Consider the following 17,565-nt stretch of genomic DNA (forward strand, 5'->3'; position numbering starts at 1 on the left):
AAAGGGGAGGCCAGATGGGTCTGCAGGGTCTGCAGCTGTGCAGCTGGCTTCGCCAGGCCAGTCAGTGGTGGGCCCCACGTCTGCGGTGGTTACGGCTGCAAGGTCACCCTCCCATGAGTTGGTGTCAGGTTCTGGGCTGATGTCCAACGTAGGGTTGCAGACCTGCAGCCAACGACAGGGGCACCACAGCAAAGGGCCTGGTCCCTTGCATCATGCTGCTGTTGGACCCACACATGTGTTGGATCTGTGTAGGTTGGAGAGACAGTGTGGGAGCAGCAAATGTTGCATACCACCATCCAGCATGGCAATGTGCTGGATCGAATTGCAGAGAGCATGCATCAACTGGCCGAGAACATGACCCCACCAGTGGCCCAGGATGCGCAACAGCTGCAGATCACGCCGTCCTCAAGCCGCTCCAACAGACTGGGTGGTGAGGCCAACATCAACGGGCAACGGGCTGATCTAAGGTGTCTACAAGAGTACCTGCATGCAGATGCAAGGGCACATAGGGAGGCCCTTAGGCATGAGATATCGGCATCTTGTAGATCCAATTGCTGTGAAATGGAGAGCTTGAGGACTGCACTGCATGATGAAATCTCAGCCACAAGGACACAGCTCCACAAGGAGATGGATGGCTGGAGGCAGACACTGTCCCTGCAACTTGATGCGTCACGAATGAGCGTGCAAACAGACTCTGTTGCCATTTGTGATGAAGTGCATCATAACCTCACCACTTTAGGGGTGCTGGTGCATGCATCCATGTCACGGCTGGCCCTTGCCAATAAAGATCAGGCCTTGGCACTGCGTGGACTGGGTCAACCACCACAAGGACCAGCAGATCAACTGCAGGATGGGGGGGGGGGGCAGCACATCCACGCCTCCTCAACCACCGTTGCCATGATGTCCATGAACACATAGAGGGATTCTTTTTCAATTTTTTTGTTACTTTTTGTGGTCCACTCATGTGACTATTGACACACACTCTCCCCTTAACCCCTCCATGATGGAATTCTTTTTAACCACCAGTCCAGAATGGAAATTTAATTTTTTCACCTGACTGTTGTGGTATGATTTTTGATTTTATTTTACCCCTTGATCGGGATTGACCCATTCTTCTTATTTTTTCAAACCCCTGTCCAGGATGGAGGCATGTGTTTTTCCCCCAATCCAAGATGGATTTTTTTTTTCTTGAGAGTTGTGCTGTTGCCTAACCTCTCAAAAGAATAATGAATGCAGTTCTGCAGATGCAGCCATGCACAGTAGTGTCAATTGCTGTGGTGCCTTAAGAACGAGAGGGTGACATGTGCAGGTAACAATGGGTTGATGGCCTTTTAACACATATGTGGTGTATGCATGATTTGCTACTAAGGCTGGTGACATATAATATCCCATGTTGTTGCAGTTATCCTGATTCATCCAGTGACTGCACTCCATGGGAGCTCCTCCCTGCACCCTTTCACCTCTGTGGCCCCCATCCCCTCTTCCAGGCACTATTCCTCCTTTCACAAATGTGGAAGTACAGTTGCCGGTGGAGGTGATGAGGGAATCACACCAGGGCACCTCAGTCAGCAGGTAAGTATGAGCACTCTCTCATGTTATATCTATATTAGTGGTCACCACAATATGTGCATGCATTCTCACTCATTTTCTTTCTGGGGATGTAATCATTGGGTCATGGTAAATGTCATGGTAAATGTCAGTGCAGATGTGTGTGTCCACATGCATGTGTATGTGGCCTTCTACTTCAATGCGTGTGCATTCTTTCTGAAGTTGCACTTCCACAATTGACTATAAAAATTATGGGAATGTGCAGCACTTATCACACTTGAGCCATTAGCAGTATTTGCCACATTCTGGTTGTACATCCTCATTAATGTCCTGCATTCTCTGTGCATATGGACATTGTGTTTTTTGGTTATTCACCATTTGCCTAACTGACTGTTATGATGACTTGTTACTGCCACCCTTCTCCTCACCCTGCCCCAGTGTCCTATGGAGCCCTGCAGATGCACTTCTTGTCCACACTACTCGTTGACCTGTTCCAGTGCTCACTCCACTCCCTTATCCGCTCACATGACCTGCCCTGTTACAATTCCACATCTAACACACACGTCCATTGCCAGGTCTACACAATCTCGGCTGCTCCACTTCATGGCCATGTCTCTGGTGACACAGATCTGGACATTTGTCTACATTAACTCCACAGAAGAGTTTGTCACTCTTGGTGCATCTATGGTTGAACAGCTATGCGCATGTGTATCCCTGATGGACTGCACCTGTGTTCCTGCATGACTTCCTTTTACATTATTTGTTGTACAAATCCAGCACTGTGAATTACTGCACCGTGTGTGTGCACGTTGTGGGCACATGCATGTGGTACATCATCCACTCCCCCCACCTTCTGTTTATCTGTTGTCCCTGTAGGTGTTGCTAGTGCAACTGTGATCCCTGCACACTTACTGGGACAGTCACATGCAGGGTGCGTGGTCTTCTGGAGGGTGAATGAACAGCTGGATATTGTCCTCATGTCCATTTACAGTGGTGTCCAACGTGGGGTTAGTGGTTGGTGCAAGGTATAGGGAGTTGGTTTGAGGCACTTATTTATGGAGATGTCACGGACATGGGTCTCTTTCTGATTTACATGACATGGTGGGGGTGAGCATGTTGTTTCTGTGATGTGAAGCTGCTGATTGACCTTACACAGGTGGCCTTTGTTGTTTTCCAGTCTGCCCTTCCCCATCATCCTCTTCTGTCCTTCCTTGCCCCCATCATGTGCTAGTTTTCCATCTATGTGCCTTCCAGGCTCTCTGGCCATGCTGCTTTTTTTCATGTGTTTCTGTCTCTGTCTTCCTCTCTTGCCACCTTCTCTCTGCCCTCACCCACTGTAACGTCCAACATATCTCTCCTCATCTCCCCACCAGCCAGACTCCTTCTTGCACCATGATTCCCCTATCCCTCTCTCTCTCTCTCCACTACACTGCTATACATTCATCACTGTGTCCTGCCTCCCTCTTGCCCTCTGTCATCTTTCTCATCAGCTACCACACTTGTACTTACACTCCTGAGACCATCCCCTACTCACTTGAAGTCTTTTTCCTCCCCTACATCCATGGCTGACCCAAAAGCACACCTGACACCTTGACATTGGGTGTGCAGAACTTGCATGCCTACAATCAATGTCCCCACTTGTGCCCGCATCCGGGGGGGACCGACACCTGTTTCCAGGGTGCATGTCGTGCTGTGCTTGTAATCTATTTGCTTCGCTGCCAGTGATTTCTATGTTGGTGAGTTTTGCTGTTGGGCTGTTGATAGTTGATGACGCTTGGTTATTCGTACTTCTGGACGTTAACACTGGTTGGTCCATGGCTATTTCCTTGTTCCATATGGGAGTTGACATGGCTGTCCAGTATCTTTACATTGATGCAATGCATGTCTTTGCAAGTTCAGAATGTTGTTTCAGGTGGGATGCTGTGGATGCGAGACAGGTGGGTACCTTGTGCAGGTAAGTCGAAGGTACTCACTGTGGCACGTTGTGGTGGTGTTGTTGGTGGCAGGGAGTCTGGCACTGTGTGGGGTGTTTTTTTTTTTCCTTGTACTTAGGTGAGCAGGTCTGGCTTCATGGTTGCGGGAACACATGGTGATGGTAGGCTGGTGGTTGTATGCTTGCTGTGTTTGCATGCCAATCAGGGGGTCACTGGTTGCAGGTGGATTATTGTTAGGGAGACTGTAGGGCATTTATTGGTGAGTTGTCATGAGGGTGGCTGCCTGGCTGCATGGGTCCTAGAACGTATGGTGATCGGAGTCTAGCAAACTATTGCTTGCAGTGTTTGCATCTGTGTAACCTGCTGCGCAGCTTCTCGCTCACTCAGCTGTTCATGGCATGTCTACTCACGCTGGCAGTTCTCTCTTCTGCTTCTTCTGGGGCGAGGTGTCCCGAGACAAATCCACACACAGCACAGGCCATTTGCGGGATGCCATGTTCACCACAGACACCCGGCACACGCCAGGGGGACATGTTCCATGCACGGCACAACAGCAGATATTTTGCTGCCTGTTGACTGCTGCTCAGTGCATCTCAAGGCTCCCTTCAGTTCCCAGCACATTGTTCCCCATTCAGTCCATTCCTTGTGAACTCTGCCTTCCCTTCCTCTTGCCTGTTCCGTGCACCCTTTTGTGCTGCAGTCTCTTTGGCCTCCTTTACTCATTAATTTCTCTTGTCTGCTTGTCTCTTGTATGCCAGTTGCCTCTGTGCCCTGGCTTCCTGTATGACTGCTGCATCTTTGACCAGCTGCCTTGTGCCGGATCCTGTCTTCACTGCAATTGATGAGATGTTTGCATCCCATCGTCTTGGACATTCCATCATCGGCTCCCCAGCGAGTGTTTACTGCACTGTCCTGGGTTTCCAAAATCTCAGTGATCTCTGTTTGGGAGTCCTCTCATTGTCACTCTGACTCAAGCGGATCAGAGTGTTCACAATGTCCCCTCACCAGGACAAGGGGCAAGTGGCACCTGGTCCTTCAATGCATGGCACTCTGGGGGACAGGCAGTGTAGGTGTTCTGGTTGGGAAAGGTGTCACTGTGTGGGGTGATTAAATTGCATTTGCCTGAGGATGGTGGATCTGACTGCATGGATGCCAGGACACCTGGTAATGGGTGGCTGGGGACCTCTTGTTTGCATTTGTTGCGTGGCACATGTTACAGTGTAATTGGGTGCATGGCATGCAGGTCACCTGTCCTGACCTTGTGTTGATTTTCTCTACTGAGGCATTCTGCAGGGGAAGTTGGTTGCTGTAATTGAAGTGGACATTGCTGTTGGATGCGTGACACATCAGCAGAGGTGGGTAGTATGCAGACCTACGCAGGGGAGCGTCAATGCATTCGACTGTACAGCTGGTGCAGGCTCAGAAGGGGAAAGATGTGAGGTGAGATGTGCATCGTTCTTGCAGTGCACTTGCATTTCTCAAAGCCTACATGACTACTTGTATGTGAATGTGTATTGTGAGCACACAGAATGGGGTGGCTGCTCTACCTATATATTGTTGTGTGACACGCATAGGGTGGCCAGGGCAGTCCTGACATGTATTAGCTGTTGTTTTCCATTTTGTGCTGTGCCTTCCCTCTTGTTTTCTCCTGTGTGTTGTTGGGGGTCTACACGATCATTAGTTGGTGGTGCCCATGTGACAGTGGTCAGGGAATTTGTTGCTTGTGTTGCGTACTTCGTTGTGGCCAATATAAGGTAACCTTGCAACAAACAGGCATTGATTTAACAACCCACTGGGGGGGAAAAGCTAGGTGCACCCTTTTTGTAAAAGGACAAGAGCTTTGTTTTGTATACAGAGAGGAAAATAGTGACAGGGTATTATGTGACCACTGCCACAGAGCTGTCTGTCTTCATCAAAGCAAGCAGCAAGGGGTGCTGTGTTACCATCTATTCAGATTCTGTCTATGTCACCACCACAGTGCATGCAGGTCTGTCCCGCTGGAGAAGGAGTGGGTTCAGAAGACCAGATGGCTCCCAGTACAGCATGCTGCCCTACTCCACACATTAATTTCCGCCCTCGCAGAGCCCTCTGTGGTGGCGGTCGTCAAATGTGCAGCACATGCACACAATACAGACGAAATCTCACTGGGGAATGCAGCTGCCGATGCGGCAACAAAAGCTGCAGCATATCTCCCAGTGCCAATATCTGCTGAATATGTTGTGACCACGGTAAACACCAAGCCAGACACAGATGCATACACAGCTCTCCCGATCGCACAGATTATTGAGCTATATTGTAGGGCACCTCAAGAAGAACAGGACATATGGCTCAAGCTTGGGTGCATACAATCGCCCAAAGATCTCTTGTGGAGAGAGCAGAGCACAGGGATGGTAGTAATGCCTGTCAAATTATTGCATGCAGCCTTCAAGCAATTGCATTACCCCTCCCATACCTCTAAGCAACACATTCAGGAAGATTGGTGTATCCCAAACTTACAGGAGCACCTCACAACAATGGTGGGGCAATGGACAACATGTCAAGTATTTAGTATAGGCATGATGCTGAGACCACAGAGAGGAACGCTGCCCCACCCTGTCTGCCCATTCCGTGAACTGCACATTGACTACACAGACATGGGAGTACAATTCAACGGGGCACAATATTTGAATATGGTGGTGTGTCCATTCTTGAGGTGGGTTGAGGCTGGTGCATGTGCCCACCCAGATGCCAAGGTTGCCGCAAAATTCCTCGTAAGAGAGGCCTTCCCCAACTGTGTGTGATGTCTTAAGGTCAGATAATGGTACCCACTTTTTCAACGAATTGTTCATGGATTCACATGCTGTGAATATTTCACCGTCATCAGGCTGGGAACCTTTGGTAAGTTTAGCTTAGCGTTTTCCTATGGAAAACTTCGACACTTTAGTGTCCTATCAACGTCCTTTTGGGGTGCGTTAGGCCCCACCAATAGGACATCTGGTGTAAATAGCCCCGCCCCCACGACTTCCCTTCAGATTTTAACCTCCAAAGTAGAGGGAACCCGAACCCAGGTCTGCCTGCAGGGGCGGCTGGCGGGCGCATGTGAATCCAGGAAAGATACCAATGCTGGAGAAATGGAGTTACAGGTAAGAAACTACTGCCTTCTCCAGCATTAGATCTTTCATGGATTCACATGCTGTGAATAGATAACATAGCAGTACAATCAATGTATGGTGGTGTGTCACAGGCAAACCAACAAACAGTATTTAATCACATACTTGAGACAACAAACCCAGCAAGTGATATAGCAAAATAGAAAGAACCCCGAAACAGGCGCTGGAGGACCGCACGCCCCACCTGCACATCATCCACATGTTGCTGCACCAGACAGTAATGCCTGATGAAGGTATGCGGCTCCGCCCAGTAGACTGCCTGGCAAATGTCCACCAGTGGTATCCCAGACCACAACGCAGCTGACGACGCCATGGACTGCGTAGAATGAGCCTTCGGAGCACCCCTCAAAGGCTTGCCAGCTTTTGTGTGACAAAACAAAATTGTAGAGGAAATCCAGCGGAAAAGCCCTTGCTTGGAGATGGCCCATCCCTTGTTGGACGGCCCAAACGCCACAAACAGCTGTTTTGATTTCCTGAAGTCCTGTGTGCGATTCAGATAAAACTTTAGGGCCCTCTTAACGTCCAGAGAATGCAGGGCCTTTTCCTCTGGCGTGGACACATTAGTAAAGAAAGAGGGTAATGCAATCGAGGCAAGTTTGTAAAATGCTGACGGCACTTTCGGGATACGTGCGGTTTAGGGGCCAGGAGAAACTTGTCCTTCATAAACCTTAGGTAAGGCAGGTCAATGACCAGTGCTTGCAATTCTGACACCTGCCTGGCCGAGGTAATCACTACTAGAAAACCCACTTTCCATGAGAGCAACTTCATGGGTTCAAAAGTAGGTTTCATCAAAGCTGAAAGGACTACATTAAGGCTCCACACCGGTGCACACTTCTTCACCGAGGAAATGTCCAAAAAAAACCTTCAGAAAATGCACCTTAATGGATGACAACACCAGGCACCCTTTCACCAGGTGTAACAAGTATGGGAGAACCTGAGCCGGGGAAACGTCCAAAGGCTCAACCTCAGGATGACCCTTACACCATTCACAGAATCTCGTCCATTTATGATCATACGAGACATTTGTGGAAGGCGCCCTCGCTGCCTCCAAGATCCGTCGACACTCTCTGGATATTCCTAGATGACCGAACTCGGAGTGGTCAGGAGCCACGCCGCCAGGCTGAGAGACGCCGGATCGTGATGCCACAGTTTGCCGTCGTCCTGAGACAGGAGATCCGGATCCCAACCGAACCGGCTCTTCAACCACCAGATGAAGGAGGTCTGAAAACCATGTCTGCCGTAGCCAGAACCAGGCTACCAGAATCACCCAGCACTGGTACTTCCGAATCCACAGGATGGTTCGCCCCGGGAACGGGGGAAACGCATACACGAAGAGGCCTGTCCACGGGAACGAAAACATGTCCCCCAATGACTCGGGATGAGACCCTCTGCTGGCAAACTCCAGACACTGCTTGTTTTCCCTCGTAGCAAACAGATCCAACAGAGGATGCCCCTATCGCCGGAAGATTGTTGTCACCTGCTGCTCTTTCAGCCTCCACTTGTGCAGCTGACTGCCGTCCCTGCTGAGCGTGTCCGCTTGAACATTCAGAACTCTGGGCAGATGGAAAGCGGCAATGCTGATCCCTTGAGCTAGAGACCAATGCCAAACGTCCTGTGCATCCTTTGACAGAACTCTGGAATGTGTGCCCCCCTGTTTTCTTAAATAGAACATTGTGGTGGTATTGTCCATTAACACCCTCACCACTGATCCACGGATGCGCGGAAGACATAGCTTCAGGGCCCAGTGCACCGGCCTCAACTCAAGCACATTGATATGTAACATAGCCTCCACCCAAGACCATAGGCCCTGCACCTGTGACTTGTCGAGGTGTGCCCCCCACCCTTTCAGGGAAGTATCCGCCACAATCGTAAACTGGAACTCCGGCTCCAGCAAGGCCATGCCCCTCACAAGATTGGTCATGCACGTCAACCAGCGAAGGTGTCCACCAAGCCCTCGTTGACCACCAACTTGTCCGACCATAATCCTAGACTCTGCGACCATCTGTCTGCGAGGAACTCCTGCACCGGCCTCAAGAACAGGCAGCAATTGGGAAGAAGAGGGATACACGACGCCATGGCCCCCAACAGCGACATGTAACCTGAGACCGAGACCACTGTGCCCCCTCTCCACTCGCTTACCTTTGCTTGCAACTTTTCCACTCGCTCTCTGGAAGGCCTTACCAGATTTTGTAAGAAACTGTGCCCGAGAAACACCAACTCCCTGGACGGCATCAAATATGATTTGTCAAAGTTGATGGTGAATCCCAGCTGTTGCAAAAGCTGCATGGTCACCATGAGAGACTCTCGTGCTCTTTCCTGCAACTAACCCCTCACCAACCAACCATCCAGGTAGGGTTACACATTATGACCCCCCTCCTGTGGAAGGCCGCCACCGGGGCCAGACTCTTCGTGAACGTCCTGGGGAACGACTTCAGGCCAGACGGGAGGACCCGAAACTGATAGTGTTCCTCTCCCACCACAAAAAGCAGGAACTTGCGGTGCTTCTGCATCATAGGGATGTGAAAATAGGCATCCTGCAGGTCCAACGACACCAGGAACTCACCTGGCTGCACTGAACGGATGACATCTTGAAGGGTGAGCATCTTGAACTTCAGGCGTTGCAGACTCTTGTTCAACGCCTGAAATCTAGAATAGGCCTCCACTTGCCGTTGGGCTTCTTCACAATAAAGTACTGGGAGTAGACCCCCTGCCGCCGTTTCACATCCGGAACTGGTTCTATCGCCCCTTTTTCTAGCATGAGAACCACCTCCTGCCACAGGATTGGAAGATGCGGCTGCAGGCCATGCACTGGCGGGATAGAGACCGGAGGCCACCGGAACTCCAACGAGTGGCCAAGACGCACTGTGTCCAGCACCCAGCGATCTGATGTTATCTTTCGCCACTCGTCGACATGGATGGCGACCCTGCCACCCAGCAGATTGTCCATATGGCAGTCATTGTTGAGCTTTTGATTGCCGTCCTTTAGCCGCCGAGGACTGAAAATGTTTCTTTTGCTGAGCTTGGAAGTCCCGGCCCTTCTGAGCCGACTGGACCGATCGCTGATAACCTTGAAACGAGTAGGCGGAGCGTCCGTATCCTCGATCTCTGTCAGAATCAAACCAGCCATTCCCAGAGGCTCCACGAAAAGCCCGAAAAGGAGCAAAAAGAGTGACCACTTTGTAAGGAACCCAAGGATTTAGCAGACTCCGTATCCTCTTTCATCCCTTTCAGGGCCTCATCAATTTTCTCGCCCAACAAGTGTTCGCCCTCACAGGGCATGTCGATTACCTCATATTGGACCTCCAGGCGAAAGTCTGTGTACTTCAACCAGGCCTGCCATCGGAGCACCACCCCATTATTAATTTGTTTAAAACCTGACTCTTCCAGGTCCACAGTAACATTGATGCTGCGGTTGGAGGCCTCCTCCCCATCTCGAACCAACAGCATTGCTTCCTTTCAGTGATGCTCCGGCAGATGTTCAAGAATCGGGGCCAGCCGATGCCACATTTCACGATTATATCTGGCCATAATTGCCAAGGAATTTGCAGCCATCACAGTCCTAGCCCCTACCATCAAGACCTTCTTTTCCAAAGGCATCCTGCTTCCTGGCCTCACTGTCCGGAGGAGTAACATATTTATGTTGGCTCCTGGCCTTACGGCTGGCAGCTGCCGACACCATGGTCTCGGGCGTGGGCTGCGACACCAGGCATCTAGGGGTAGACTCAGGAGTCTTGAACTTCTTTTCAAGGCGACCCTTCACCGCCAGCTCTGAAAACAGGTGGCGCATCATGCGCAGGCCCTCCTGCCACATGTGGTCGAGAATCGGTACCGAGAAGACCGCCTTCCTCTGCTTGCCCATATGATCGAAGAGGAAGCAGCCCTTACGTTCCTCTTCAGGCGACAGCCAAAACTCCAGACACGCTTTTGACATCCTGGCCTGGAACACCCCAATATCATCTGGAGGCGAAGGTTGTGCCGAACTACACGGCTGCTCCACCTCAAGGTCCGTGGCCCACGCGTCATCCCTCATTGGCGATGACGACACAGTAGATAGGGTGTCCCGCGGAACACTCTCAGGGTCAGATTCAGGTAACTCCCCTCTTCCAGATGAGGCCGCGCATGGTCCAACCCCACCGGCAACGGCAACCATGCCGGAGGAGACTTCCTAGGTGACTCACCAGGCAACCCCTTGACCACCAGCACCGCCAGACTCGGAGGAGGAGGCAACCTTGCATCCAATTGCCCCAATAAAGACTGAAGCGTTGACAGCACTTGCAACAACAGCAGAGATTGCTGGTTACCACAAGGGTAAAAGGGCGGCCCAGTCCCCAACCCACTAGACATCGAAGGCCTCACACTCAGAGCCGACGGGTCAAACACCGGCTCCTGTTCCTGCTCCATTCCCGAAGAAACAGAAAACGTAACTGGATCTTGCTGCAAAATGTTCTCGGGAAGGATGGACTCAAAGGGGGTGGACTGCCACACCCCACCCATCATCAACAACCCTTCCTATTCCATCTGTGACAACAACAGCAGCGGACCACTGCTCGTCAGAGTCATGGACGGCGCTGACGACACCCCCGTCGACAATGGCACCGTAGATTGCAGCACTACCGTCGAGGATGGAACAGCTGTCTACAAGCTTGTCGTTGGAACCACGTCCCCTAGCTTCGATTTCACTGGAGACCCAGACTTTTTGGAAGAACCGGAACAGTGCTTCGAATACTCCCGGCTGGACGAAGACTTGTGATGGTCTCTGAATGACAAGTGCTTCGACAAAGACTCCTTCGGCTTCGCCAGCTCTTTCTCAGACCCCATAGACTTCTCGGGCCTACCACCGAACCCCTTGGACTTGTCCAGCCAACCATGCTTGGACATTGAAGAGCCAGTCACCCCCTTCGAAAAATGCAGCCTAGACGAAAACTTGCTGCCTTTCCCCACCTCTGACGCAGGCAATGCTGCCCGATGCTTCTTAGCAGGGGGTTCCGCTGACGCTGCCCGACGATGCTCTGCGGACTTCTCCGCCCTTCCTGAAGACTCGCTCCCCCGAACCGAACCCACCTCAGAGGCCGGATACGTGCCCTCGTTAAGCCAACATATGAGCCGTTGATTACGGTCTTTCAAGGTCTTCTGCGAAAACCCCTGACATATCTCGTAGGCATCCGCCGAGTGATGGAGGGTATAGACAGTCCATATGACCATCCCCTTCGTACACCTTCTTCAAGCCGTAGGTAGCACAAGGTTGAAAAAGAGATTTCTTCTGGGCTAACGATGACATCCTAGCCCACGAACCAAACGCAGGTCCAAAAAAACGAAGAAACACGAGGTGATCCCGCTGGGGCGTGGCTTGGCAGGCATGAAATAGGCTGCTCTTCTCTGGAGCTCCCGGATCCAACAATTGATCTGTGAATCCGCTCACACTCAAGCCAGCGATTTGGGAAGAAAAGTGAACAAGGATCAATGGGAAAGGGAGCTGAGCTGAATGCATCGCCTTGCATGAAGAGCGGAGGTCAGACAACAAAGTTATGCAACATAGTAACTTCTGACGGGGAAGGACAGGCTAATGGCAAAATGGCAGTGGAGTACGAACAAAAGAAACTTCAAGAGCCTGCGCCGCAACAATTGTAACAAGTGCCACAGCGGAGAGATGCGGGCAACCGAGGTGACGGATGGCCAGCGCATACACTAAGAGAGCGAGGTGCAGGAGCGCCCGGACTGCCGGGGAAGAAGAGGAGAATCTCGCGGGTGCACGCCCGGACGGCCGGGAACAAAGAGGAGAGTCTCGCGGGTGTCAGCGGACTCAACCTCACAACAAGCGTAAGCGCATATGGTGATTGGGGGTCAGCGGCTCTCTCCCATACTGATTTCGAGCACCCGGACAGCTGATTTAAGCAGCTAACAAGGATACGGGCATGCCGTAATGAAGAAATAATATGGCACGGCAGATTGCAAGAGTGCGGTTGGGGAGGCGCGGACGAGTGGAGAATCTGCCGAACCAAGGCAGAAACACCAGAGCATGACAGAGGGCTGGTCACTGCGCTGGGAAATCCTGCTTACACGGCAGGGCACGTCCCCCAAAAAACTGTATGAAGAAGAGGATTGACTGGCCCTGCGTGGCCTGAACGCCCTCCACAGCGCTCGTAATGCTGGCTGCGGATGAACATTCAGTGGGAACACACATGTGAGAAGCGGTGGAGCGCCTGGAATAAGGTGTTTAACAGAGAGCACCCCGCGGATGTCAGCAGGCCCACTCCTGGCACAAGCGAGGGCTTGAACTACACCGCGCATTCCGAAGCCCCCCTGGACACATGCAACAGAGGCCCGGAGGTAAATCAGAAGCAAGCTGCATAGCCACCTATCAAAGGAAGCAGCTTATTGGAAGCGGGACAGCTGTGTAACATGCCTGAGGTACGAATATACTAGAATGAGTTGGTGACCGTGCCACAGTGAAAGCGCATTGCTCAAGTGGTGTGGACACGGGACTGTGGGTTGGCTGAGGCAGTGTGTGAGCACTCCCACGAGCCACAACACATGAACGCCACAGTGCCAGAAAGTGAAGCACGGATGTGAATGGTCATAAACTAATCAACTGCAGATTGACCCAACCACTGTGGCAGGAAGCGGGGAAGCCCGCGTCAGGAAACATTGCAGCGACACAAGCTGGGAAGTGATCCGCAAGCTGGTGGTGATAACACTGGGATCTTGGGCCGTTCATGGGATTACAGAAGGGGGGGACACACCATGTAAGACCTGAAGACAGGTGGGAAACAGTGGAGGAATACAGATTGGAACGCGGCCTGTGCGCCAGACTTGAAGTAAATAAGTGAACAGAAATGTCAGTGGGGAGGGGTAAGGCTAAATGCAAACAGCCCACAATGGATATGTTTGCTAAATCACAGCAGTCGGCCAGTGCCCCAGCGCAGAGTGGCACTATTGCATCCACTGGAGCGGCAATGCCGAGCGACAATCACACGATACTGGCAGCCATAACGGAACTGAAAGCCTCATGGAGGGCGACGATGGCAGAATTAAGGACTGCACTGGAAACGAAAATAGGTGCAGTGGGAGTGGAGGTCAACTTACTAAGGCAAGATGTAAGGACGCTGGCGGAAAGGACCAGTGAACTGGAGAGTGCTGTGAAAATCAACACAAACACCAGCAAAGACAATTCCAAGGCAGTCCTTATATTGAAACAGCAGGTAGCCAACCTGGAGAATCGAGCAGAGGAGGCGGAAGGAAGAGCGTGATGCAATAATATACGCATGGTTGGCCTGCCGGAAGGGGAAGAGGGCCAAGACCCCACAAACTATGTGGAAAACATGATCCTGCAGGAGATAGGTGCAAACAAGCTCTCCCAAGGATTTGTGGTCGAACGCGCGCACAGGGCTTTGATGAGAAAACCGCAACCTGGAACCCCTCCGAGAGCAATCATAGCGAAGATCCTGAATTATATAGACAGGGAAAAGATCTTGGAGTTCTTCAGGAAAGGAGGGACGATAAAAAGAGCATCTGCGACCATCACTGCATATCCTGATTACACCATGCTAGCCAAAGACAACGCTACAGGTATGTGGCTATTAAGAGGAGACTGCGCACGGCCGGATTGAAATATATGCTGCTGTACCTCGCTAAACTCAAGATTTCTTACAAAGACAAAGTGCACTTTTTTGACACGCCAGAGGATGCAGCGACGTGGCTAGACGCACATGGCTGTCCAGAGCAGGGCGAGGAGCAAGGTCCCGGAAGTAACGATAAGTGATCTGACAGCCAAGCATATTGAGAATAAGACGTGGGGCGGGGGGTCGCTGCACTATGAGACACTTGAATATGTTAGTCTGGAATATAGAATGTACAGAGATAGAAGGAGAGTGGAAGGTGCGATGTGATTTTTGTAGTGGGAGCAAAGGTACGGAAACAGTCTAACCCCTTTAGTTAGATTAGGAGGACCGCCACTAGGGCGATATCTCCCTGCTGAGCCACAAGTAAGGCAACAGCCAGAAAGGCTAGATGCGGGGGTGCCTGAGATCCAGGGATGGAGGTGGGCAACAGTTGGGGAAGTTGGGGATAGGGAGGGAGGGAGTGAGAGGGGAGGTTTTGGGAAAGTTGGGGAGAGTGATGGGGCAGGGAGGGAAGTGGGGCGGGAGAGGGTGGGGTGTTGGGGTGGAGTTAGTAGTTTGCAGAAGTTTGTATTGGCGAACAAGCCCACATAAAAAGAGGGGGAAACTAATACCTGATGGAACTGGTAGGCACCTGGGGAGGGAGGGGGGGAGACCCGGACACGCTATGGGAGACCTCAAAGTAGCCACCTGGAATGTGAGAGGGCTCAATAGTTATCTAAAGAGAAACAAGGTTATGATGTATTTGCGCAGGCAGAAAATAGACATAGCCTTGTTGCAGGAGACTCATCTGACAAAGGAAAAGTTGGAGGTGATCAAGAAGAAGTGGGTAGGGACTGTCGTGGGGGCGACATATTCGGCGTATGCTAGAGGGTGCTTATGTGGGTGGCACCGCATGTGCCGTTTCAGCTACTGCACTCTATAGTGGAGGCAGATGGGAGGATGGTAATATTAAAGGGGTTGGTGGAAAACAAGGAGATATGTGTGATGAATACCTATGCCCCGAATCAGGATATGGCGGCATACTTTAGGACCCTATATAGTAAACTCAGTGCAAGCCTGGGAGAGGCAGTGATCTGGGGAGGAGATTTTAATTGTGTAATAGACCCAAAGATAAACAGATCAGACTCCAAAATAGATAGACCGACCCCAGCAGCCAGGATACTGCAGTCCTTGATAACAGACTTTAGGCTGGAGGACGCATGGAGAATAAGCTATCCGCGAGATCGGCAGTACTCGCATTATTCAGCCCCCCAGAATCTACACACTAGATTGGACTATGTGTTTGTTACGCAAGAGCTAATGACCGAAATAGTACACATAGAATATAAGGCGAGAGTCCTATCGGAACAATCGCCGCTGATACTGACATGGCAGTATCGGCCTCCAAGGGCAAAAATACTGACGTGACGCCTTCGGCCGGAAGCGCTCATTGACCACGTTTTCAGGGAAGACATGAGAGAGGAAATAGTAAGCTATTTTGAGACCAACACAGGTAGTGTGGAGTCTGAGTGTGTTCTCTGTGAGGCCTTTAAGGTAGTGATGAGGGGGATCGCAATAGCCAAGTCCAAAGGGCTCCAGGGAGGGATCGTAGCAGAGGTAATACTCAGGTTGCAGCAGAAATGTGTGGGATATCGGGGAATGTTTGTGCAATCTAAATTATAAAAAGTACATAGAGCGACAGCATGCGGGGGGAGATAAACCAGGGAGAGCGCTGGCATGGTTGTACAAGAGGGAGACTCCCAAACCAGTAATCAGGATGATAGTGAAGGAAAATGGGAGCATAGTAGACACTCAGGAAGAGATGAATAAAGAATTTGTAGACTATTACCACACCCTGTATGGGGATGTGGAAAAAAGTATAATAAGGAAATAATGGAAGTTTTAGAGGATATAGGATTGCCGCAGATTAGTGCTGAAGAACGAGATGAGTTAGACGCACCAATTACTCTAGAGGAATTGGAAGAGGTAGTGAGGCAGTTACCCACCAGTAAGACCCCGGGGACAGACGGACTCCCCAGCGAATTTTATAAGATGTACAAAAATGAAGTACTCCCACCACTCTTGGACATGCTCAATGAAGCATACGAAGTCGGTAAACTACCAGAGCCCCTGAGAGAAGTGATAATTATACCGCTCTGCAAGCCCAATAAGCCTGGAGGTGAGTGTGGCTCCTACAGACCCTTGTCAATGTTGAACCAGGACTGCAAAATATTGACGGCGGTCCTGGCAAATAGAATGAAGAGAGTCGTTACTAAATTAATACATCCCGACCAAACTGGTTATGTCCCCAACAGGAACATATCCAATAATCTCAGGCAGCTCAACCGAGTCATCGAATATGCGAATGAAGAGACAGGCGAAATGGCAATTGTGTCGTTGGACGCAATAAAGGCTTTCGACTCGGTCAAATGGCCATGGTTGATTGCTACCTTGACAAACTATGGAATAGGGCCGGGGTATCTGGGATGGGCTAAATTGCTATATAGCGAACCGCTGGCCAGGGTGAAGACGGGAGCAGTTATATCAGAGAGATGGCAGCTTAGCAGAGGCACCAGGCAGGGATGCCCATGGTCCCCTATGTTGTATATCCTGGCCTTGGAGCCTTTGGCGATATATCTGAGACAGCAATATGACACACTAGGCATCGTCATTAGAGGAGAATGCATTTAATCTCCCTGCATGCTGATGACATGTTGTTGTATCTGCGCTACCCAGAAGAAAACCTACAGTATATCCTCTAAGTGCTGGACTGTTTTGCAGGGCTCTCAGGCATAACAGTGAACCACAGAAAGTCCTGCGTGTTCCCATTTGGGAGGTATAGAGGGATCCCGTTAGAGCAGTTACCGATTCTCCGGATACCATGGGAGGTCAGCACGTTTCGATATCTCGGAATAGATATATACCACACGGTGGAAGCAGAGCACAAACATAATACCGAGAAAGCTGTGCGGAACATAGAAAATAACATGAGATTTTGGGTGAAACTTCCCTTGGCAATGATGGGCAGAGGGGCAATGCTTAAAATGGTGGTCCTACGGAGACTGTTGCATTACTTTGGGAACATCCCATACTTGATACCCAAGCGATTCTTTGCTAGGTTGAGCAGTATTTGCAGGGAATTCCTTTGGCAAGGGACAAGAAATAGGATGGCCCTTTGGAAGCTGCAAAATGCATACGAGAAAGGAGGCATTAAATTACCAAATTATGAGTTTTATTACATAGCAAGCCAACTCCAGTACGTAGCTAAATGGCTTTCTGAGGAGCCGAACTCAGAAGCTAGGTTGTTCCAGCAGGATTGTGCCCCATTCTTCCTTA

The sequence above is a fragment of the Ambystoma mexicanum genome, chromosome 4p (genome assembly GCF_040938575.1).
Source record: "Ambystoma mexicanum isolate Mex_15411 chromosome 4p, UKY_AmexF1_1, whole genome shotgun sequence".
NCBI classification, from domain to species: domain Eukaryota; kingdom Metazoa; phylum Chordata; class Amphibia; order Caudata; family Ambystomatidae; genus Ambystoma; species Ambystoma mexicanum.